This window comes from Phocoena sinus, chromosome 13, assembly GCF_008692025.1.
Source record: "Phocoena sinus isolate mPhoSin1 chromosome 13, mPhoSin1.pri, whole genome shotgun sequence".
Taxonomy (NCBI): domain Eukaryota; kingdom Metazoa; phylum Chordata; class Mammalia; order Artiodactyla; family Phocoenidae; genus Phocoena; species Phocoena sinus.
Window position 1 is genome coordinate 34,078,109 of NC_045775.1, and position 22,056 is coordinate 34,100,164.

Sequence of the window (22,056 nt, forward strand, 5' to 3'; positions counted from 1 at the left end):
CATGTGTAACCAAGGAGCTCAAAGACAGGACGCAGGAAAAATCAAGATGATAATGAAAATACTATCCTTCATCTGTCTCGGCCTTTTTTGCATGTTAACTGCTTTAATAGGTTAAGAGTATTTATTTGTACAAATTTATCTGTTAGGGTAGACTCACTGTTGCCACAAATACACCCAAAGATATATAACAGGCTCACATGCAATAGGAGTCCAGTTTCTCCTGCACATAAACAGTTCAAGGCATTTCCTGTTTGGTTCCACAAAACTGTACAGGGCCCCAGACTGAGAGAGACTCTGCCAGCCTCAACACGTGGCGTTCAATGTCGTCCTGGCATCCATGTCACAGCCAGGAGGGCAAAGAGCAGAGAGAATTAAGTGAGGGAGGTTTAATGGAGCTGACGTGGGAGGGAGGCATAATTCCTCTGCTCACGTTCCATTCATTAGCTACACCAAACAGCAGGGGAAACAGAGAAATACAATCTGGGAAAAAGAGAAAATGAATTTTCTTTAAAATCCTTCTTCCCGGAAATAATGAAAAAGAATAATAATTTTGAAATTAACTTCTAGCCAACATTTGGGTGAATAAACTCAGCTGGTTAATTTACTCACACGTTCATTCACTTAATATGCATTTATTGACCATCTACTCTGTGCTACTCACTCTTTAGGCACTGGTATACAGCCGTTTTTAAAAAATAGCAAACTCCTTGTCAGCATAAAACTTATTTTCTAGTGTAGTCAGACGGACCCCAAAAAAGAAAAATAAGTAAAATATATGGGATTTTAGTGATGAGTAATAAGAAGAATAAAGCAGAAAAGGAGACAGGGAATGTAGGTGGGAGGTAGTTTACAACTTTAGGCAGGACGTCTAGGGAAGATGTCAGCGTTAATACCATCTGAGTTTGCTTCTAAATGAAAGGTTTCTCCTTTTTTTGTGCGTGGGCTTTCCTTAGCTGCGGCAAGTGAGGGCTACTGTTCATTGTGGTGAGCGGGCTTCTCATTGCGGGGGCTTCTCTTGTTGCGGAGCACAGGCTCTAGGCGAGCAGGCTCAGCAGCTGTGGCTCGCGGGCTCTAGAGCGCAGGCTCAGTAGTTGTGGTGCAGAGGCTTAGCTGTTCCCTGGCATGTGGGTCTTCCCGGACCAGGAATCAAACCCGTGTCCCCTGCATTGGCAGGCGGATTCTTAACCACTGCGCCACCAGGGAAGTCCCCAGACTTTCCTCCTTTTAAAAAAATGTATTATAAAATAATTCAGACACAAAAATGTGAACTATAAGCTCCCTAAAGCTCGCAAGAAATATCTCTGCTATGCTTGACAATGGTCATATCAGGTCCATAATATTGGAGTCAGGCCTGGGAATTATAATTTTAAAGACATAAATCAAGTAGAAAATAATCCAAAGGAAGCAATCAGGCTGGCGAAGAAAGTTGAAATCATATTCAGTTATCCATTTATACATTCAACAACACATGTCTTCTAAGTACTGACTATGTGCCAGGCTCTCGTCTCCTCAGAGGAATGGAAGAACAGACAATAAACAGGTCAACAAATAAATTAGAAAGCTTAGCAGTACAAGGCTGTGAAACAGGATTGAGTTTGGCAGGTTCAAGTAACAGAAAGGGCAGTGTGATTCAAATACCATGATTAAGAGAGAGTGGTAGGACTCAGACTGAAGGGTTTGTGGGACTGGGTGCAGACTTGCAGGCCAGAATGAGGAGCTTGGATTCTCTTTCCAAAGGGTAACTGAAAGTCACTGCAGGTTTTGAGTAGGCAGTGATATGATGAGTGTATTAGTTTCCTATGCTGCTATAACAAAGGACCGCAAACGGTAGCTTAAACAAACACAGATGGATTCTTTTACCATTCTAGAGACCAGAAGTCCAATATCTCATTCACTGGACTAAAACACGACATCAACAGGACTAGTACCTTCTGGAGGCTTCTAGGGGAGAGTCCATTTCTTTGCCTTTTCTAGCTCCTGGAGGCCTACTGCATTCCTTGGCTAGGGACCTTTTCCTCATATCACTCCAACCTCTTGCTTCCAGTGTGACATCTCCTACTTGCATCTGTAGTCAAATCTCCCTCTGCCTCCCCCTTATAGAGATACTTGTGATTACATCTAGGGCCCACCAAGATACTCTAGTATAGTCTCCACATCTCAAGATCCTTAATTTAATCATATTTGCAAAGTCCCTTTTACCATATAGGTAACACTCATGGATCTTAGGGATTTGAACTTAGATATCTTTGAACCTACATAACCATTATTTAGCCTGCCACAGAGCACCTGAAGAGGCTCCAGCTGAGAGCCACATTTCCCAAAATTCCTTCTTCAATTCTTGAAGATGTTACTAGGTGTTACATGCATGGAAAAGCTTTCCTGAACAACTTAGTTTGGCAAAATTGGATTAAGCAAAATTAAGCTGTTTTCCTTACTTCTCAGAGCCTCAAATGAAACATTCCAAAATCAAACATAGTTGCAATTTATGTAGCACTGAACCATTTGTTTCCACAGAACATTTTACAAAACTGATATTCCCTGATACAAGTTCTAAGAGATGCTGGCCTGGAAAACCCTCAAGGAGGGTAAGCTGCTTTGAGATCTTCGAAGAACTGTCATGAAAAAAAATGAAGCAGACTAGTATAAGGCCCTGGATGTGAAACCAGGAACAAATGGGGAGGTAATAAAAGGTCAGGTTTCAGCTCAGTATCACCCTTCTAAGAATCTGCTAAGATGAAATGGGTTTCTCCAAAATGCAGTAACTTTAACATAACCAAGAGTGTTCAAGATGGTCTGTAGCAGCGCTTCTCAGACTATACTATGAATATACATCATCTGGGGGTCTTGACAAAATGCAGATTCTGACTCAGTAGACCTGGAGTTGAGCTTGTGATTCTTTTTGCACAAGAGGTGACACTGATGTTACTGGATGATGAAGAGAAATTCAAACACTGGTTAAGTGGTTAAGCCCAGAATCATGATGCATCCTGAGGTGTGCATTATTGGGATTAGCAGAAGCTTACTGATGTTGGGGCTTTATCCTCAACAATGAGCATGAAACGATAAGACAGTGAAAACCACAGATGCTTTATATTGCAACGTAGAAAATATAACCAAGTCAATAAGTTTTGTATAATAGGAGAGATTTCTTTCCAAGTTTCATTAAATCTAGGAATTTCGCTTCCCACCCAATACCTGAAATATAGACACGGATATAGATATAAATATGTGATTTATATATGAATCTGACTTTTGATCAATTGTGGATTTGGAAACCAGGTAAGCAAGCTTCTTAGGTTTGTATATGGAATAAGAATAAATCCATTCTGAATTGCAGAATAAAACTGGCCTGATTTTTTTGGGTTAGTCCAATGAAACGATTTCATTCAACAAATAATTTAGCACCTACTATGTATGAGATACTTCACTGGGCACTGGAGAGCCAGCAGTGGGCAAAATAGACATGATCTCTACCTTCATGGACCTTAACACAGGGGGGCCCAACCCCCAGTCCCCATGGTACTGGTCCATGGCCTGTTAGGAACCGGGCTGCACAGCAGGAGGTGAGCAGCAGGGCCAGGGAGCGAAGCTTCATCTGTATTTACAGCCGCTCCCCGTCACTTGCCTTACCGCCTGAGCTCCGCCTCCTGTCAGATCAGCGGCGGCTTTAGATTCTCATAGGAGTGCAGACACCCTACGGTGAACTGCGCATGCGAGGGATCTAAGTCATATGCTCCTTATGAGAATCTAATGCCTGATGATCTGAAGTGGAGCTGAGGTGGTGATGCTAGCGCTGGGGAGCAGCTGCAAATACAGATTATCATTAGCAGAGAGGTTTGACTGCACAGAGACCGTAATAAATCAATTGTTTGCCGACTCATATCAAAACCCTATCAGTGAGGGCTTCCCTGGTGGCGCAGTGGTTTAGAGTCCGCCTGCCAATGCAGGGAACACGGGTTCGTGCCCCGGTCCGGGAAGATCCCACATACCGTGGAGCGGCTGGGCCCGTGAGCCATGGCTGCTGAGCCTGCGCGTCTGGAGCCTGTGCTCCGCAACAGGTGAGGCCACAGCGGTGAGAGGCCCGCATACCGCAAAAAAAAAAAAAAACCCTGTCAGTGAGTGGCAAGTGAAAACAAGCTCAGGGCTCCCACTGATTCTGCATTATGGTGAGTTGTATAATTATTTCATTGTATATTACAATGTAATAATAATAGAAATAAAGTGCACAATAAATGTTATGCACTTAAATCATCTCAAAACCATCCCTCCCCCAACCCCAGTCCGTGGAAAAATTGCCTTCCACAAAGCCAGTTGCTGGTGCCAGAAAGGTTGGGGACTGCTGCCTTAGCAGACCCTAAATAAATAATCACCTAGCCAAACAATAAAAACTGTGATAAGTGCTATGACTGTATTTAGCAGGGAGACCTAAGAGGACATTGGAAGTATGGGAATAAAATAATAAACTGAGTCATATTAGACAGGTAGGTGTCTGAGAACTAGCTTGGAACACCTCAATTCTATCTGCCTTCCAGAAATTTCTCCAGAAAAAACAAACTCCTATCCTTCTTAGTGGGTGGATGTCAACAGACTGGGGAAAAAAAGCCCCAGAAAATAAAATGTAAAATGCCTCTGCCTAGTAAGTCAATTCTTTCCATAACCATAAGAGAAGGGAAATAAATCTCTATTGCTTTCAAAATCTTTTGAACACAAGGAGACATAAAAAAGTAATGATGCTGATGAAGAACCATTTCTGCTTTAAGCACCTACTTCCTACCTAAAGGACCCAACCAGAGGGACGAAATTGGCAGTGTATAGAAGGCTTTGTTCTAATTTCTTCCTGTCATTGTCCAAAGGATATTTTCTGTGGTGCTGTTTGTGGGTACATATAATGTCTCCTAGTAAATTACTGACTGCTAATATTCACTAAAAGTTTCGAAACCTACGATTGGTCCTGTCGCTTTTTGTGTAGGGAAGATGAAAAAGTGATTCCTGATTTTCTATTAGAGCATGGTACTATATATCACTATTTATTCATTCTTTTTTTTTTTTTTTTTTGCGGTACGCGGGCCTCTCACTGTTGTGGCCCCTCCCGTTGCGGAGCACAGGCTCCGGATGCACAGGCTCAGCAGCCATGGCTCACGGGCCCAGCCGCTCCACGGCATGTGGGATCTTCCCGGACCGGAGCACGAACCCCATGTCCCCTGCATCCGCAGGCAGACTCTCAACCGCTGCGCCACCAGGGAAGCCCTATTCATTCTACTATTGATGGATATTTGGGTTGTTTCTGACCTGATGCTATTAATAATAAGGTTGCAATGAACATTCTTAAACATTTTGTGCACAGTTATACACATTTCAGTTGGGTATGTATACCTAGGACTGGAATTGCTAGGTCAGAGACTTATGCATGTATTGATATATTCAGCTTTTATAGACACTGTTAATTTTCCAATGGAGTTGCACCAATTTATACCTCCCACCAGCAGCATGTGAAAGGTCCAGTTGTTCTACATTTTTGCTAAGAATCAGTAATGGTCAGTCTTTTTCATTTTAGTCTCTCTGGCAGGTGTGTAGAAATATTGCATTATGTAGTATCTCATAAAGCTAGAGAAAAAAAATGAATCATTCTCATGAGTGATTTCATTTAAAAAGCTCTGTGTTAATTACTAATTGTTCACCCAGAGCCCATAGGGAACTTACACCACGAAAAAAAAAAAAAAAAATACAAAAGGAAAAGAAATACCCCATTATGATTTTAATTGGCATTTCCTACTTGATTAATGAGGTTGAGCAACTTTTCCTCTTTATTGGACACTGGATATCCTTTTTCATAAAGGGCCTATTCAAGTCTTTTGTCCACTTTCTTTTGAGTTGTCTATTTTTCTTTTTATCTTCATTGATTTGTAGGAGTATTTTGTTTTATGTTAATATGAATTATTTGTCAGTAATACATATTGCAAATATATTTTCCCACTCATTGTATTGTTACTGTATTTTCTTAATGGTTTATTTTAATGAATAAAGAATCCTAATTTTGTAGTTAGTGCTCTCTTTTCAAGGTCATATTCATTTCTCCTATTGTATCTTGTAGAAGCTTTGTTGTTTTACCTTTCACATTTACAACTATAATCCTTTTGGAGTCTATTTTCATGTATATTATTATGGAATATTCCAAATGCATATAAAATTAAAATAATATTATAAATCTCAAGGTATCTTTCACCCAGCTTCAATATTGTCAGTTGATAGCCAATCTTGTTCCGTTCATACCCACATTTACCTCTCTCTTACCGTGGGTTATTGTGAAGCAAATCTCAAGATACATCATTTTATCTATAAATATTTCAGTATTTATCTCTAATACACATGTACTTTTTTTCTAACAAAACTACGATCATCACAACTTAAAAGTTTTTTAATCCTTACTATAACTAAATATCCAGGAAATATTAAAATTTCCCCAGTTGTCCCACAGATTTGTTGTTGTGGTGGTGGTGGTTGTGGTTGTGGTTGATTTTCTCAAATTAGGAACCAGATAAGGTGCATGCATTTCATTTGTTTGATATGCCTCTAAAATCTCTTTTACTCTATATGTTCTATTTTCCTCTCTTATTTTCCTTTAACAATGCAGTTATTGAAGAAATGAGATCATTTGTTCTATGGAATTCCCTTCTTTCCAGATTTTGCTAATTTGTTAATGTCATTTAATATGTCTCTCTATCCCCTGTATTTTCTATAAACCGGTAGTTGGATACAATTAGATTTGAGTTTGATTTGAGGGGGGCAGCAAGTTTATTTTATATGTGATGCTGTGTGCTTCCTATTACACAATATCAATAAGCACATGATGTCTGCTTGTCTGTCTTTTTGTGCTAGTTAAGATTGATCAGTGGGTTTAGCTGTTTTCAATCTGATCCACCAATTATGGGTTTCCCATATATGATAGATTTCCAATCAACTTTTCATTTAATGATTTTAGCCATGATCATCTCTTCAACGGATTCATTCTTACATTAGGAGTTGAAAGTGGTAATATTCTAAGTCTATTATTCCTTCTCAATCTGTTACCTGGAATTATTCTTAAAGAAGAACTTTATTTTATCAACTGTTTGGTTACCTGAACACAGTTCTTCAAGGAAGGGCAGAACAAATGCTTGCTTCTTTCCCTTTACATACCAGGTAACCAGTAAGGCTATTAATTTGTTGTTGTTGTTTAATCATTATAAACTTATGGTTTTTAACATTTTATATGTTTGAAATCAATCTCATCTTGGCCAGTGGAAGCCTATTCAAGGTGATTCCTGAGTTCTTTTAGCACAAACCCAGTAAGTTTCATTAGCTTCCTTGCTTTAAATTACAAGTTGTTAAGTTCATACCGTATATCTCCTACCTTGAGGAGATGCTATTGGTGCCCCATCCAGATTTCTTTTATAGGGCTATGTAGCCATCCCACAGCTGCTGTGAGTGCTGGCTGCTGTTATGGACTGAATGTTTGGGTCCCCCTAAAATTCATATGTTGAAATCCTACCCGCCCCCCATGTAATGACACTAAGAAGTGGAGCCTTTGAGAAGTAATTGGGATTAGATGAGGTCATGAAGGTGGAGCCCTCATGAATGGGATTAATGCCCTTATAAAAGGAATGAGAGAGCTTGCTTCCTCTCTCTGCTCTCTGCCATGTGAGGATACAGTCAGAAATCAGCGGTCTGCAATTGGGAAGAGGATTCTCAACAGAATTCAACCATGCTGGCACTCTGATCTTGGACTTCCAGCCTCCAGAACTATGAAAAATAAATTTCTATTGTTTATAAGCCACTCAGTCTATGGTACTCTGTTATGGCATCCTGTGTGGATAAGGACAACTGCTAATGACTAACAGCTGCCCTACTTCTCCTGCGAACTATACTTGGCTGATAGGAGTCGCCTAGCATAGGAAATTATGTTCCCTCCCACATACACACATATAAGGCAACCCACTGCCAGCAACTGACTGATTCAAGGGTATTAAAGGCTGGTTCTCATCTTTTGACACTGCATGTGATCTATGCTCTGAAGCTCTTGTCCCCCCACACACAAATGGATCAGACTTTAACCTGAGACTTTTCAACTCTTTCCCTTCCCTATCCTGATTCACTTTCTCCCTTATAAATTTTCCTAAAGGGTACTCTTTTGATAAATCACAAGCACCAGAATCCCTTTCTCAGGCTTTGTTTCTAGAGAACCCAATACGTTATGCTGACCCTGAATTAAGGTTAATCATTTCTTCAAGAACTTGAGTTTCTTTTAACAAAAACTGGCATTTCAAGATTATCATTTGGGTTCTAGGAGGTTCCATGAGGATATGGGCATCTAAGTACTATAAGGACACCAAGATGAAAAAGAGATACAGAAAAAGAAGCCATCTGGATTAAAGAGAAGAGCTCAGCTATTCCACAGTTTTCCTTTTCTCCAGCATTAAATTTTTCTCACTAAATACTTTTGAATCCATAATACTTTTCGCAAAAAAACTCTGAAATTTCCCAAAGGCCCAGACCTGATTTCCTATGGGCTAAAAACCTGCATCTACATTGAACAGTCAATAAAGAATTTGTGTCAGAGTGTTTGTGAATGACTGTGTGGTAAAGGGGATTTGTATTATCTCTTTAAAACAAACTATATTAAGCACTAGCCTAGGATAGGCCCTGGTGCTACTGCCTGAGGGCATTCCAGGATTGCCCAGGTATTTTGATACTGAATCCACTTGAAGAGAAAATGCTCATTTCCCACTTGAGAAGATATGCAGCCTGTCTCACAGAATATGGTTTCAATTTTCTCTCATCTTTCACAGAGCTCACAAAACCATCAACTAGTGCCTAATAATTTTTACCTTTAGGGAGGTAATTCACATTCCCACAGAGGGGTCTAGTGAGAGTATTCATGTTCAAGTACAATACCAAGAGAGCTTGACTCTCATCTCAAAGTTACAGAAAATGTCCTATTACATTTTACTGGCTCATGAGTCCATCTCAGAAACAATGAATGTGACCAAGAATGTGATGACCTGTAGGAATCCATGCCTCCCCCAATGCTGGAGATTAGGGGCAGAGGTGATTCCTACCCAAAGCATATGAACTGAGATTCAGGGAGAGAGGCATTCTACCAGAGAAAAAGTGAAATAAAACTGATTGAAGCATGGACAATGGATGCAGAGTAGCAAAGCACCAAGACTAAGCATGTTTATTCTAGGAAAATTAACAGTTACAGGGCTTCCCTGGTGGCGCAGTGGTTGAGAGTCCGCCTGCCGATGCAGGGGACGTGGGTTCGTGCCCCAGTCCGGGAAGATCCCACATGCCGCGGAGCGGCTGGGCCCGTGAGCCATGGCCAGTGAACCTGCGCGTCCGGAGCCTGTGCTCCGCAACGGGAGAGGCCACAACAGTGAGAGGCCTGCGTACCGCCAAAAAAAAAGAAAGAAAAGAAAAGAAAAGAAAAACAGTTACAGACAAGCAAAAGACAAACATGAAAAATCCTCCTCCAACTACCTTCACTCTAAGAGCCAACCATTTTCTTAAAGCACATCCTTCTAGATACCACCCTGTCCACAGGCTTCAGTGTTGTATCTGATGGGTCTCTGCATCCACAGCAATTCTCCACTATCTCTACTTCACCCACACAATGTACTGCTCCATCCTCCTCATCTGTTTCAACTCATGTTTCTGTCTCATCCAGCCACGTGCACTGACAGGGAGTGAGAAGAAAAATTATCCTTCATCATTAACAGCTTTTGCTAGGAAAGTCAAAACCACAATGATTTGTCACTTCTCACTTACTAGGACAGCTATTATTAAGTCAAAAGATAAGGGTTGGAGAGGGTGTAGAGAACAGGGAACCCTTGTGCACTGCTGGTGGGAATGTAAATTGGTACAGTCATTACAGAAAACAGTGTGGAGATTCCTCAAAAAGTGAAACAGCCCTATGATCCAGCCATCTTACTTCATGGTATATATCCAAAAGAAATGAAATCACTATCTCAAAGGGATATTTGCACTCCCATGTTCATTATAGCATTACTCACAGTAGCCAAGATATGGAAACAACCGAAGTGTCCACTGACAGATGAATAAAGAAAATGTTGTATACAAATAAAATAGGATATTATTCAGCCTTAAAAAGAAAAAGAAGGAAATCGTGCCATTTGGGACAACATGGATGAACCTGGAGGACACTGTGTTAAGTGAAATAAGCCAAACATAGAAAGACAAATATTGCAAATACTGCATGATCTCGCTTAGGTATAGAATTTTTAAAAAAGGAAAAAAGAAGTTGAACTCATAGTAACAGCGGGTAGAATGGAGGTTACCAGAGGCTAGAGGTGAGTGAAAAGGGGAGATATTGATCAAAGGTTACAAACGATCAGTTACAAGATGAGTAAGTTCTGGAAACCTAATACACAGTATGGTGACTATAGTTAATAACAATGCATTATGTACTTGAATTTTGCTAAGAGAGTAGATCGCAACTATTCTGACTACACACATGCAAAAGAAAGGTAACTATGGGAGGTAATGGATATGTTAATTACTTTGATTGTGATAATCATTTCATTATGTATACATTATCATAACATTGGGGCTTCCCTGGTGGCGCAGTGGTTGAGAGTCCGCCTGCCGATGCAGGGGACATGGGTTCGTGCCCCGGTCTGGGAAGATCCCACATGCCGCGGAGCGGCTGGGCCCGTGAGCCATGGCCGCTGAGCCTGCGCGTCTGGAGCCTGTGCTCCACAACGGGAGAGGCCACAGCAATGAGAGGCCCACGTACCGCAAAAACAAAAACAAACAAACAAAAAAACATAACATTGTATACCTTAAAAATGTACAGTTCTTATTTGTCAAAAATCAATTAAAATATTTCAAAACTAAAATAAATTAGTGTTACTATTCTTTGACACCACTCCCCCAAAAAGAGATTTTATGCTAGAATATTTTTGTGATAATTTATTCTGGGGTTTTCAGCTTCAGAGAGACAAAGAGGAATTTCAAAAGACACAGCTGGAAAAACATGGGTTCTAAACCCAGTTTTGGCTTGAGTTGTCTGACCTCCTCTCTGAGCCTGTTTCTTATTTGTAAAATAAGGGAGACTATATTTATAGACTGCAGGCTCTAGCCAGAAATAATGCCAATGATCAACTGTTAACTTTCCCAGGGCAGTTCTCCTATTAACAGACAGGAAAGGGTATCAAGCAACATAAACGTCTAGCATAAGTTCCTTGAGGGCAATGTCTAATTACTGTTAAAAGGATGCTCTCACCCCATGCAATTGGTGGGCATTCAAGGACTTCTTATTGAAGGATTAGATAATGATGGTAAGTGGAACCAAAGGAAAAAGGGAAAAAGAATAATAATCCAAAAAATTACTTCTTTGAGTTCTATACGCCAACTCCTGGCTGACAGGTGTGCCTGCCCCCTGGTGTTGGTGGGTAGACTTGGGGCTAGGACTCTGGGGCTGGCACTGCATCAGACACCCAGAGAAGCATCCTCGCCTTGGTTGTACGAGACGACTCCTCCTTCACAGACTGCTGAAAGTTGGGCAAGGCTTTGAGCTTCAACGGGCTACTGGAGAGGAAAGGGAAGGCTAAATGGGGCCAGACCTTGATTCTTAACCTGGACAGAAATGGGAGGGCTGGAAATTCATGTTTCATCTCCCAGAGTGAGCGCCATATCTCCCCATCCCCCATCCAGAGTTACAGATCCAGGGGTCTTTACTGGGGCCTGTGGTAGTTTTCTGTTTCACCCAGTTTCCCTTAACCTTTCCCACCACTGAGCTGGAAGTGATACAAATTACTCATTTAACAACCACAGGTCCCTAGTCTCTCCATCTTCCAGGTCACCCAGGCTCCCAAGGGACTTCAAAGCTAAGCTAAGCTTGGCCTATCCCAGTTTCAGTCATTACATCTGATAAGTTGTTAAAATCTGTAGATTATTCGTCAGCAACATCTCCCATACCCACTTCCTCCCCTGCATCCAACCTCCCTGTATAAGGCCCTTATCATTTCTCCTGTAGAGTATTGCAGTCTCCCATCCCATTACCCCTCAGACATACTAGAGCCAGAATTATGTTTCTAAAGCACAGACCTGATCATTGTCACTCACCTGCTACAAACAAACAAACAAAAGAAAACACTTCAATGGCTCCCAATTTTTTAACACAATAAAACCCAAACTACTCAGCCAGCACTCCATCTCAACCTAACTGGAAGCCAGACTTCTTTTCCAATACCCTTCCAGAGAGCCTGTTCCTGGGAAGCCATCCCAATAAGGTTGCCCCACCATACCCTGTGCTCTCCAGACTCCAGGCGCTAGCTTTTGCTTTTCCCTCCACCAGAAAGTCCCTCTACCTCCCCACCACTCATTCTATCCACCCATCCCACCTTCTCCAAAGCATCCAGTTTTCTCCTTAGTCAAAATTCATCTCATTCTCTTGTTTTTCTAATCATTTTGCTTTACAGCACGTTTAATCATTTGCATTATATTTATATTATTTGTCTACTTACTTTCCTGCTACACCTGGGGGAAAGGGGATCATGTTATCATTATCTTGTTATACTCATCTCACCCCTCGATGAAAGCACATAGGGTCAAACGATCTAACTCCATTCCAGTTACTTTCACATACATTATCTCATTTAACCCTCACAATAACTCTACAAAGTATTATTATCATTATTATCACATCATTCACTTTGCAGAAGAAGAAACGGAGGCACAGAGAGGTTCAACATCTAGCCCAAAGACATGCAGCTGGCATGGTAAAGTTAGCCCGTGGAGGTCATGCTTCTCCTACCATATTACACCGCTAAGCATAATGGCTTGCAGAGGACCCAGGCCCCAAAATAAGTGCAAAGTTAAATTTCTGTCCAAATACCATACACATGGTAACAATTATTCAATTGCTACATACAGTAAGGATGAACTTTAAGTTACTTGATGGTGGCTCCATTACGTCCGTTCGTCGTACCAGACTTTTATTTTTGCTGTTCATATATCCTGGTCTTCAACTCAAATTTAAAATGGAGAACTAATGAGACATTCGTCTGGACAATCCCTATAGAGAACTGGCTGCGTCTCACTTCTTTCCAAGACCTCTTTCCCCTTCCTCCCCTGACCTAGGTTGTCCAGCTCCAACCATACAGACAACCGTTATGGACAAAGATGTAGAGGCAGGATTAAAAGGAGCAAAGGTCTCACATAGGAGCCATGTAGGGTACCTCAGTCAAGCAGATGGGTCACAGGCCCATCCAAAAAGTTCTAGGACAGAGTCTTTCATCTCCCCAGGTCCAACCATCTGCTGAACTCAAACATTACACCAGATTTTTTACAAGATGATCGGATAATAACACATTTCCCTCTTTTGGCACAATTTGCACTGAAATGATGGTGCTCTGGGCCTATGGGTGAATGAATATTCTCTGGGAATCCAACAAGCTGACTTTCTTTTGTGTGGGAAGCATTTCAGTTAAACGAGAGAAACAAGCCCCATCAACGTCAAGCAACAAGAAGAACACACAATGAACGGCATTTCTGTTCTGCTGGAACATTAATTAATCAAACAGAGTTGACAAGGACAAATGGTATCACAAGGTGTAGAAGCAAGGGTCTTTACTGTTTTCTGAATTGTCAAATCAAGTACCCATCCCTGAAGCCTGCACAGGCACAGTACTTACAGTTTCTTTGGGTGCTAATTCCCTTCCTGATGTTGCCAGAGCAACAGACATGCAGGTTTGTTGCGGGGGGTGGGGGAGAAGGGAGGGTTCCCAGGTAAAACATTTGAAGGAAAAGCACTTTGTTGTTATTACTGCAGAGACAAGAAAGAAGAACCTTTTAGTCCTTGGGAACAGGATGACAATATCTTCTATTTGTGCAGCCCCTTCTTCAGTAAGAGGAGTTTGATGTGCAGTCCTTGTGAGCAAAGGCAAAACTTATCTCCATTTTACAAATTTTACAAGCAAGAAAACTGAGAAGTAGAGAAGGGAGAACCATGAGAAATACAGTATAAGGAAAGATTGGGAAAAGATGTAAATGACCTTGAATTCCAAGCTAAAGGCATTAAACTTAATATTTAATAATTACTAATAATAGTAAAAAAATAATTATTTCAATTTTTTTTACTACTACATGTACTATCTCATTTAATCCTTACAACAATCCTGTAAAGTAAGAATTATACTCTCCTCCACTTTTCAGATGAGGAAACCACCACTTAGACGACTTCTGTAGCACAGCCAAGATCACAGAAGTGACAGAAATCAGGTCATGCAGGCCACTTAAAGGACATATATATGAAATGGGTGAGAGCTTTTGGAATGTTTTAAGAATGAGGCGACACAATCTTTCAAAACGGTAGATCTGGCTGCTGTGTTGGAAATAGACTGCAGAGAAGCAAGGGTGGAAACAAGGAGCCCCAGGAGGCTATCACAGGAATCCATGTACGAGATCACAGTGGATCTGAATGAAAGCTCAGGAATTGGTGAAAAATGGTCACATTCTGGATAGATCTTAAAGATAAAGCCAATGGACTCATACAGCTCAATATGGAAAAAACGAACACCCCAATCAAAAAATGGGCAGAAGATCTTAAATAGACATTTTTCCAAAGAAGACAAGCAGATGACCAACAGGCACCTGAAAAGATGCTCAACATCGCTAATCATTAGAGAAATACAAATCAAAACTACAATGAGGCGGGGACCTTCAAGATGGCGGAGGAGTAAGATGTGAAGATCACCTTCCTCCCCACAAATACATCAGAAATACATCTACATGTGGAAAAGCTCCTACAGAACACCTACTGAACACTGGCAGAAGACCTGAGACTTCCCAAAAGGCAAGAAAGTCCCCACATACCTGGGTAGGGCAAAAGAAAAAAGAAAAAACAGAGACAAAAAAATAGAGACAGGACCTGCCCCTCTGGGAGGGAGCTGTGAAGGAGGAAAAGTTTCCACACACTAGGAAACCCCTTCACTGGTGGAGACGGGGGATGGGCGGCGGGGGGGAGCTTCGGAGCCACGGAGGAGAGCGCAGCAACAGGGGTGCAGAGGGCAAAGCAGACAGATTCCTGCACACAGGATAGGTGCTGACCAGCATTCACCAGCCCGAGAGGCTTGTCTGCTCACCCGCTGGGGCAGGTGGGGGCTGGGAGCTGAGGCTCAGGCTTCGGAGTTCAGATCCCAGGGAGAGGACTGGGGTTGGCGGCATGAACACAGCCTGAAGGGGGCTAGTGTGCCACAGCTAGCAGGGAAGGAGTCCAGGAAAAAGTCTGGAACTGCCTAAGAGGCAAGAGACCATTGTTTCGGAGTGCGCGAAGAGAGGGGATTCAGAGCACCACCTAAATGAGTGCTAGACAGGCGCAACCCGCGGCTATCAGCATGGACAACAGAAATAGGCATGAAACGCTAAGGCTGCTGCTGCAGGCACCAAGAAGCCTGTGTGCAAGCACAGGTCACTATCCACAGCTCGCCTCCGGGGAGCCTGTGCAGCCCGCCACTGCCAGGGTGCCGTGAACCAGGGCCAACTTCCCGGGAGAACGCACGGTATGCCTCAGGCTGCTGCAACGTCACACTGGCCTCTGCCACCGCAGGTTCGCCCCGCATTCCATACCCCTCCCTCACCCTCCCATCACAGTCTGAGTGAGCCAGAGGCCCCTAGTCAGCTGCTCCTTTAACCACGTCCTGTCTGAGAGGGGAACAGACGCCCTCAGGCTACCTACAAGCAGAGGGGGGACCATATCCAAAGCTGAACCCCAGGAGCTGTGCGAACAGAGAAGAGAAAGGGAAATCTCTCCCAGCAGCCTCAGGAGCAGCGGATTAAATCTCCACAATCAACTTGATGTACCCTGCATCTCCGGAATACCTGAATATAAAATGAATCATCCCAAAATTGAGCTGGTGAAATATGGGAGCAACTGTAGACTTGGGGTTTGCTTTCTGCAACTACTTTGTTTCTGTTTTTATGTTTATCTTAGTTTACTATTTAGAGCTTATTATCTTTGGTAGATTTGTTTATTGATTTGGTTGCTTTCTTCCTTTTAAAAAAATATATATATATTTTTTTTTTTTTTTTTTTTTTTACCTTTTTCTCTTTTTGTGAGTTTGTATGTGTATGCTTCTTTGTGTGATTTTGTCTGTATAGCTTTGCTTTTACCATTTGTCCTAGGGTTCTGTCTGTCCATTTTTTTTTTAGTATAGTTTTTAGCACTTATTATCATTGGTGGATTTGTTCATTAACTTGGTTGATCTTTCTTTTTTTCAATACTTTATTATTTTTAATAATTTTTTTTATTTTAATAACTTTATTTTATTTTATTTTTTCTTTCTTTCTTTTCCTTCCTCTCTTTACTTCTGAGCCATGTGGCTGACAGGGTCTTGGTGCTCTGTCTAGGTGTCAGGCCTGAGGCTCTGAGGTGAGAGAGCCAAGGTCAGGACATTGGTCCACCAGAGACCTCCCGGCCCCACATAATATCAAATGGTGAAAGCTCTCCCAGAGATCTCCTTCTCAATGCTAAGACCCAGCTCCACTCAACGACCAGCAAGCTATAGTGCTGGACACCCCATGCCAAACAACTAGCAAGACAGGAACACAACCCCACACATTAGCAGAGAGACTGCTTAAAATCATAATAAGTTCACAGACACCCCAAAACACACCAACAGATGTGATCCTGCCCAGCAGAAAACAAGATCCAGCCTCATCCACCAGAACACAAGCACCAGTTCCCTCCTCCAGGAAGCCTACACAACCCACTGAACCAACCTTAGCCACTGGGGACAGACACCAAAAACAACGGGAACTACGAACCTGCAGCCTGCAAAAAGGAGACCCCAAACACAGTAAGATAAGCAAAATGAGAAGACAGAGAAATACACAGCAGATGAAGGAGCAAGGTAAAAACCCACCAGACCAAACAAATGAGGAGGAAATAGGCAGTCTACCTGAAAAAGAATTCAGAGTAATGATAGTAAAGATGATCCAAAATGTTGGAAATAGAATGGAGAAAATACAAGAAAGATTTAACAAGGACCTAGAAAAACTAAAGAGGAAGAAAACAATTATGAAAAATACAACAAATGAAATTAAAAATTCTCTAGAAGGATTCAATAGCAGAATAACTGAGGCAGAAGAATGGATAAGTGACCTGGAAGACAAAATAGTGGAAATAACTACTGCAGAGCAGAATAAAGAAAAAAAAATGAAAAGAATTGAGACAGTCTCAGAGACCTATGGGACAACATTAAATGCACCAACATTCGAATTATAGGGGTCCCAGAAGAAGAAGAGGAAAAAAAAGGGACTGAGAAAATATTTGAAGAGATTATAATTGAAAACTTCCCTAATATGGGAAGGGAAATAGTCAATCAAATCCAGGAAGTGCAGAGAGTCCCATACAGGATAAATCCAACAAGAAACATGCCAAGACACTTATTAATCAAACTATCAAAAATTAAATACAAAGAAAAAATATTGAAAGCAGCAAGGGAAAAGCAACAAATAACATACAAGGGAATCCCCATAAGCTTAACAGCTGATCCTTCAGCCGAAACTCTGAAAGCCAGAAGGGAGTAGCAGGACATATTTAAAGTGATGAAAGGGAAAAACCTACAGCCAAGATTACTCTACCCAGAAAGAATCTCATTCAGATTTGAGGGAGAAATTAAAACCTTTACAGACAAGCAAAAGTTAAGAGAATACAGCCCCACCAAACCAGCTTTACAACAAATGCTAAAGGAATTTGTCTAGGCAGGAAACGCAAGAAAAGGAAAGGACCTACAATAACAAACCCAAAACAATTAAGGAAATGGTAATAGGAACACACATATCAATAACTACCTTAAATGTAAATAGATTAAATATTCCAACCAAAAGACATAGACTGTCTGAATGGAAAGAGAAACAACACCAGTATATATGCTGTCTACAAGAGACCCACTTCAGACCCAGGGACACATACAGATTGAAAGTGAGGGGATGGAAAAGCATATTCTATGCAAATGGAAATCAACAGAAAGCGGGAGTAGCAATTCTCATATCAGACAAAATAGACTTTAAAATAAAAACTATTACAAGAGACAAAGAAGGACACTACATAATAATCAAGGGATCAATCCAAGAAGAAGATATAACAATTGTAAATATTTATGCACCCAACATAGGAGCACCTCAGTACATAAGGCAAATGCCATAAAAGGGGAAATCAACAATAACACAATAATAGTAGGGGAATTTAACGCCCCACTTTCACCAATGGACAGATCATCCAAAATGAAAATAAATAAGGAAACACAGATTTAAATGACACATTAAACAAGATGGACTTAATTGATATTTAATGGACATTAACTATGTCCATTAATTGATGGACATTCCATCCAAAACAACAGAATACACTTCCTTCTCAGGTGCTCATGGAACATTCTCCAGGATACATCATATCTTGGGTCACAAATCAAGCCTTGGTAAATTTTAGAAAACTAAAATCATATCAAGTATCTTTTCTGACCACAACACTATAAGACTAGGTATCAATTACAGGGAAAATATCTGTAAAGAACACAAGCACATGGAGGCTAAACAACACACTACTAAATAACCAAGAGGTCACTGAAGAAATCATAGAGGAAATCAAAAAACACCTAGAAACAAATGACAATGAAAACACGGTGACCCAAAACCTATGGGAACCAGCAAAAGCAGTCCTAAGAGGGAAGTTTATAGCAATACAATCCTACCTCAAGAAACAAGAAACATCTCAAATAAACAACCTAACCTTACACCTAAAGCAATTAGAGAAAGAAGAATAACAACAAAAATAAAAAACCCAAAGTTAGCAGAAGGAAAGAAATCATAAAGATCAGATCAGAAATAAATTAAAAAGAAATGAAGGAAACAATAGCAAAGATCAATAAAACTAAAAGCTGGTGCTTTGAGAAGATAAACAACACTGATAAACCATAAGCCAGACTCATCAAGAAAAAAGGGAGAAGACAAATCAATAGAATTAGAAATGAAAAAGGAGAAATAACAAATGACACTGCAGAAATACAAAGGATCATGAGAGATTACTACAAGCAACTATATGCCAATAAAATGGACAACGTGGAAGAAATGGACAAATGCTTAAAAAAGCACAGCCTTCTGAGAATGAACCAGGAAGAAATAGAAAATATAAACAGACCAATCACAAGCACTGAAATTGAAACTGTGAGTAAAAATCTTCCAACAAACAAAAGCCCAGGACCAGATGGCTTCACAGGTGAATTCTATTAAACATTTAGAAAAGAGCTAACACCTATACTTCTCAAACTCTTCCAAAATATAGCAGAAGGAGGAACACTCCCAAACTCATTCTAAGAGGTCACCATCATCCTGATGCCAAAACCAGACAAAGACGTCACAAAAAAAGAAAACTACAGGTCAATATCACTGATGAACATAGATGCAAAAATCCTCAACAAAATACTAGCAAACAGAATCCAACAGCACATTAAAAGGATCATACACCATGATCAAGTGGGGTTTACCCCAGGATTGCAAGGATTCTTCAATATACGCAAATCAATCAATATGATACACCACATTAGCAAACTGAAGGAGAAAAACCATATGATCATCTCAATAGATGCAGAAAAAGCTTTGGACAAAATTCAACACCATTTATGATAAAAACCCTCCAGAAAGTAGGCATAGAGGGAACTTACCTCAACATAATAAAGGCCATATATGACAAACCCACAGCCAACATCGTCTTCAATGGTGAAAAACTGAAACCATTTCCACTAAGTTCAGGAACAAGACAAGGTTGCCCACTCTCACGACTATTGTTCAACATTGTTTTGAGAATCAATCAAAGAAGAAATCAGAGCAATCAGAGAAGAAGAAGAAATAAAAGGAATCCAAATCAGAAAAGAAGATGTAAAGCTGTCGCTGTTTGCAAATGACATGATACTATACATACAGAATCATAAAGATGTTACCAGAAAACTACTAGCGCTAATCAATGAATTTGGTAAAGTAGCATGATACAAAATTAATGCACAGAAATCTCTGGCATTCCTATATACTAACGGTGAAAGATCTGAAAGAGAATTTAAGGATACACTCCCATTTACTATTGCAACAAAAAGAATCAAATACCTAGGAATAAACCTACCTAAGGAGACAAAAGACCTGTATGCACAAAACTATAAGGCACTGATGAAAGAAATTAAAGATGATACAAACAGATGGAGAGATATTGCATGTTCTTGGATTGGAAGAATCAACACTGTGAACATGACTATACTACACAAAGCAATCTACAGATTCAATGCATCCCTATCAAACTACCAATGACATTTTTCACAAAACTAGATCCAAAAATTGCACGATTTGTATGGAAATATAAGAGACACCAAATAGCCAAAGCAATCTTGAGAAAGAAAAACAGAGCTGAAGGAATCAGGCTCCTGGACTTCAGCCTATACTACAAAGCTACAGTCATCAAGAAAGTATGGTACTGGCACAAATACAAAAATATAGATCAATGGAACAGGATAGAAAGCCCAGAGATTCACCTTATCGTTGACAAAGGAGGCAAGAGTATACAATGGAGAAAAGACAGCCTCTTCAATAAGTGGTGCTGGGAAAACTGGACAGCCACATGTAAAAGAATGAAATGAGAACACTCCCTAACACCATACACAAAAATAAACTCAAATTGGAATAAAGACCTAACTGTAAGGCCAGACACTATAAAACTCTTAGAGGAAAACATAGAACACTCTATGACATAAATCACCACAAGATCCTTTTTGATCCACCTCCTAGAGAAATGGAAATAAAAACAAAAATAAACAAATGGGACCTAATGAAACTTAAAAGCTTTTTCACAGCAAAGGAAAACATAAACAAGACAAAAAGACAACCCTCAGAATGGGAAAAAATATTTGCAAACGAAGCAACTGACAAAGGATTAATCTCCAAAATATATAAGCAGCTCATGCAGCTCAATATCAAAAAACAAACAATCCAGTCCAAAAATGGGCAGAAGACCTAAATAGACATTTCTCCAAAGAAGATATACAGATGGGCAACAAACAGATGAAAGGATGCTCAACATCACTAATCATTAGAGAAATGCATATCAAAACTACAATGAGGTATCACCTCACACCGGTCAGAATGGCCATCATCAAAAAATCTACAAACAATAAATGCTGGAGAGGGTGTGGAAAAAAGGGAACTCTCTTGCACTGTTGGTGGGAATGTAAATTGATACAGCCACTATGGAGAACAGTATGGAGGTTCCTTAAAAAACTAAAAATAGAACTACCATACGACCCAGCAATCCCACTCCTGGGCATATACCCTGAGAAAACCATAATTCAAAAAGAGTCATGTGCCACAGTGTTCATTGCAGCTGTATTTACAATAGCCAGGACATGGAAGCAAACTAAGTGTCCATCGACAGATGAATGGATAAAGAAGATGTGGCACGTGTATACACTGGAATATTACTCAGCCATAAAAAGAAACAAAATTGTTATTTGTAGTTAGGTGGATGGACCTAGAGTCTGTTATATAGAGTAAAGTAAGTCAGAAAGATAAAAACAAATACCGTATATATATATTACATATATATATGGAATCTAAGAAAAAAAAGAGGTTCTGAAGAACCTAGGGGCAGGACAGGAATAAAGACGCAGACATAGAAAATGGACTTGAGGACACGGGGAGGGGGAAGGGTAAGCTGGGACGAAGTGAGAGCGTGGCATGGACATATATACACTACCAAATGTAAAATAGATAGCTAGTGGGAAGCAGCCACATAGCACAGGGAGATCAGCTCTGTGCTTTGTGTCCACCTAGAGGCCTGGGATAGGGAGGGTGGGAGGGAGATGCAAGAGGGAGGAGATGTGGGTATATATGTATATGCATAGCTGATTCACTTTGTTATACAGCAGAAACTAACACACCATCGTAAAGCAATTATACTCCAATAAAGATGTTTAAAAAAAAGAAAACTACAGTGAGGTTTCACCTCACACCTGTCAC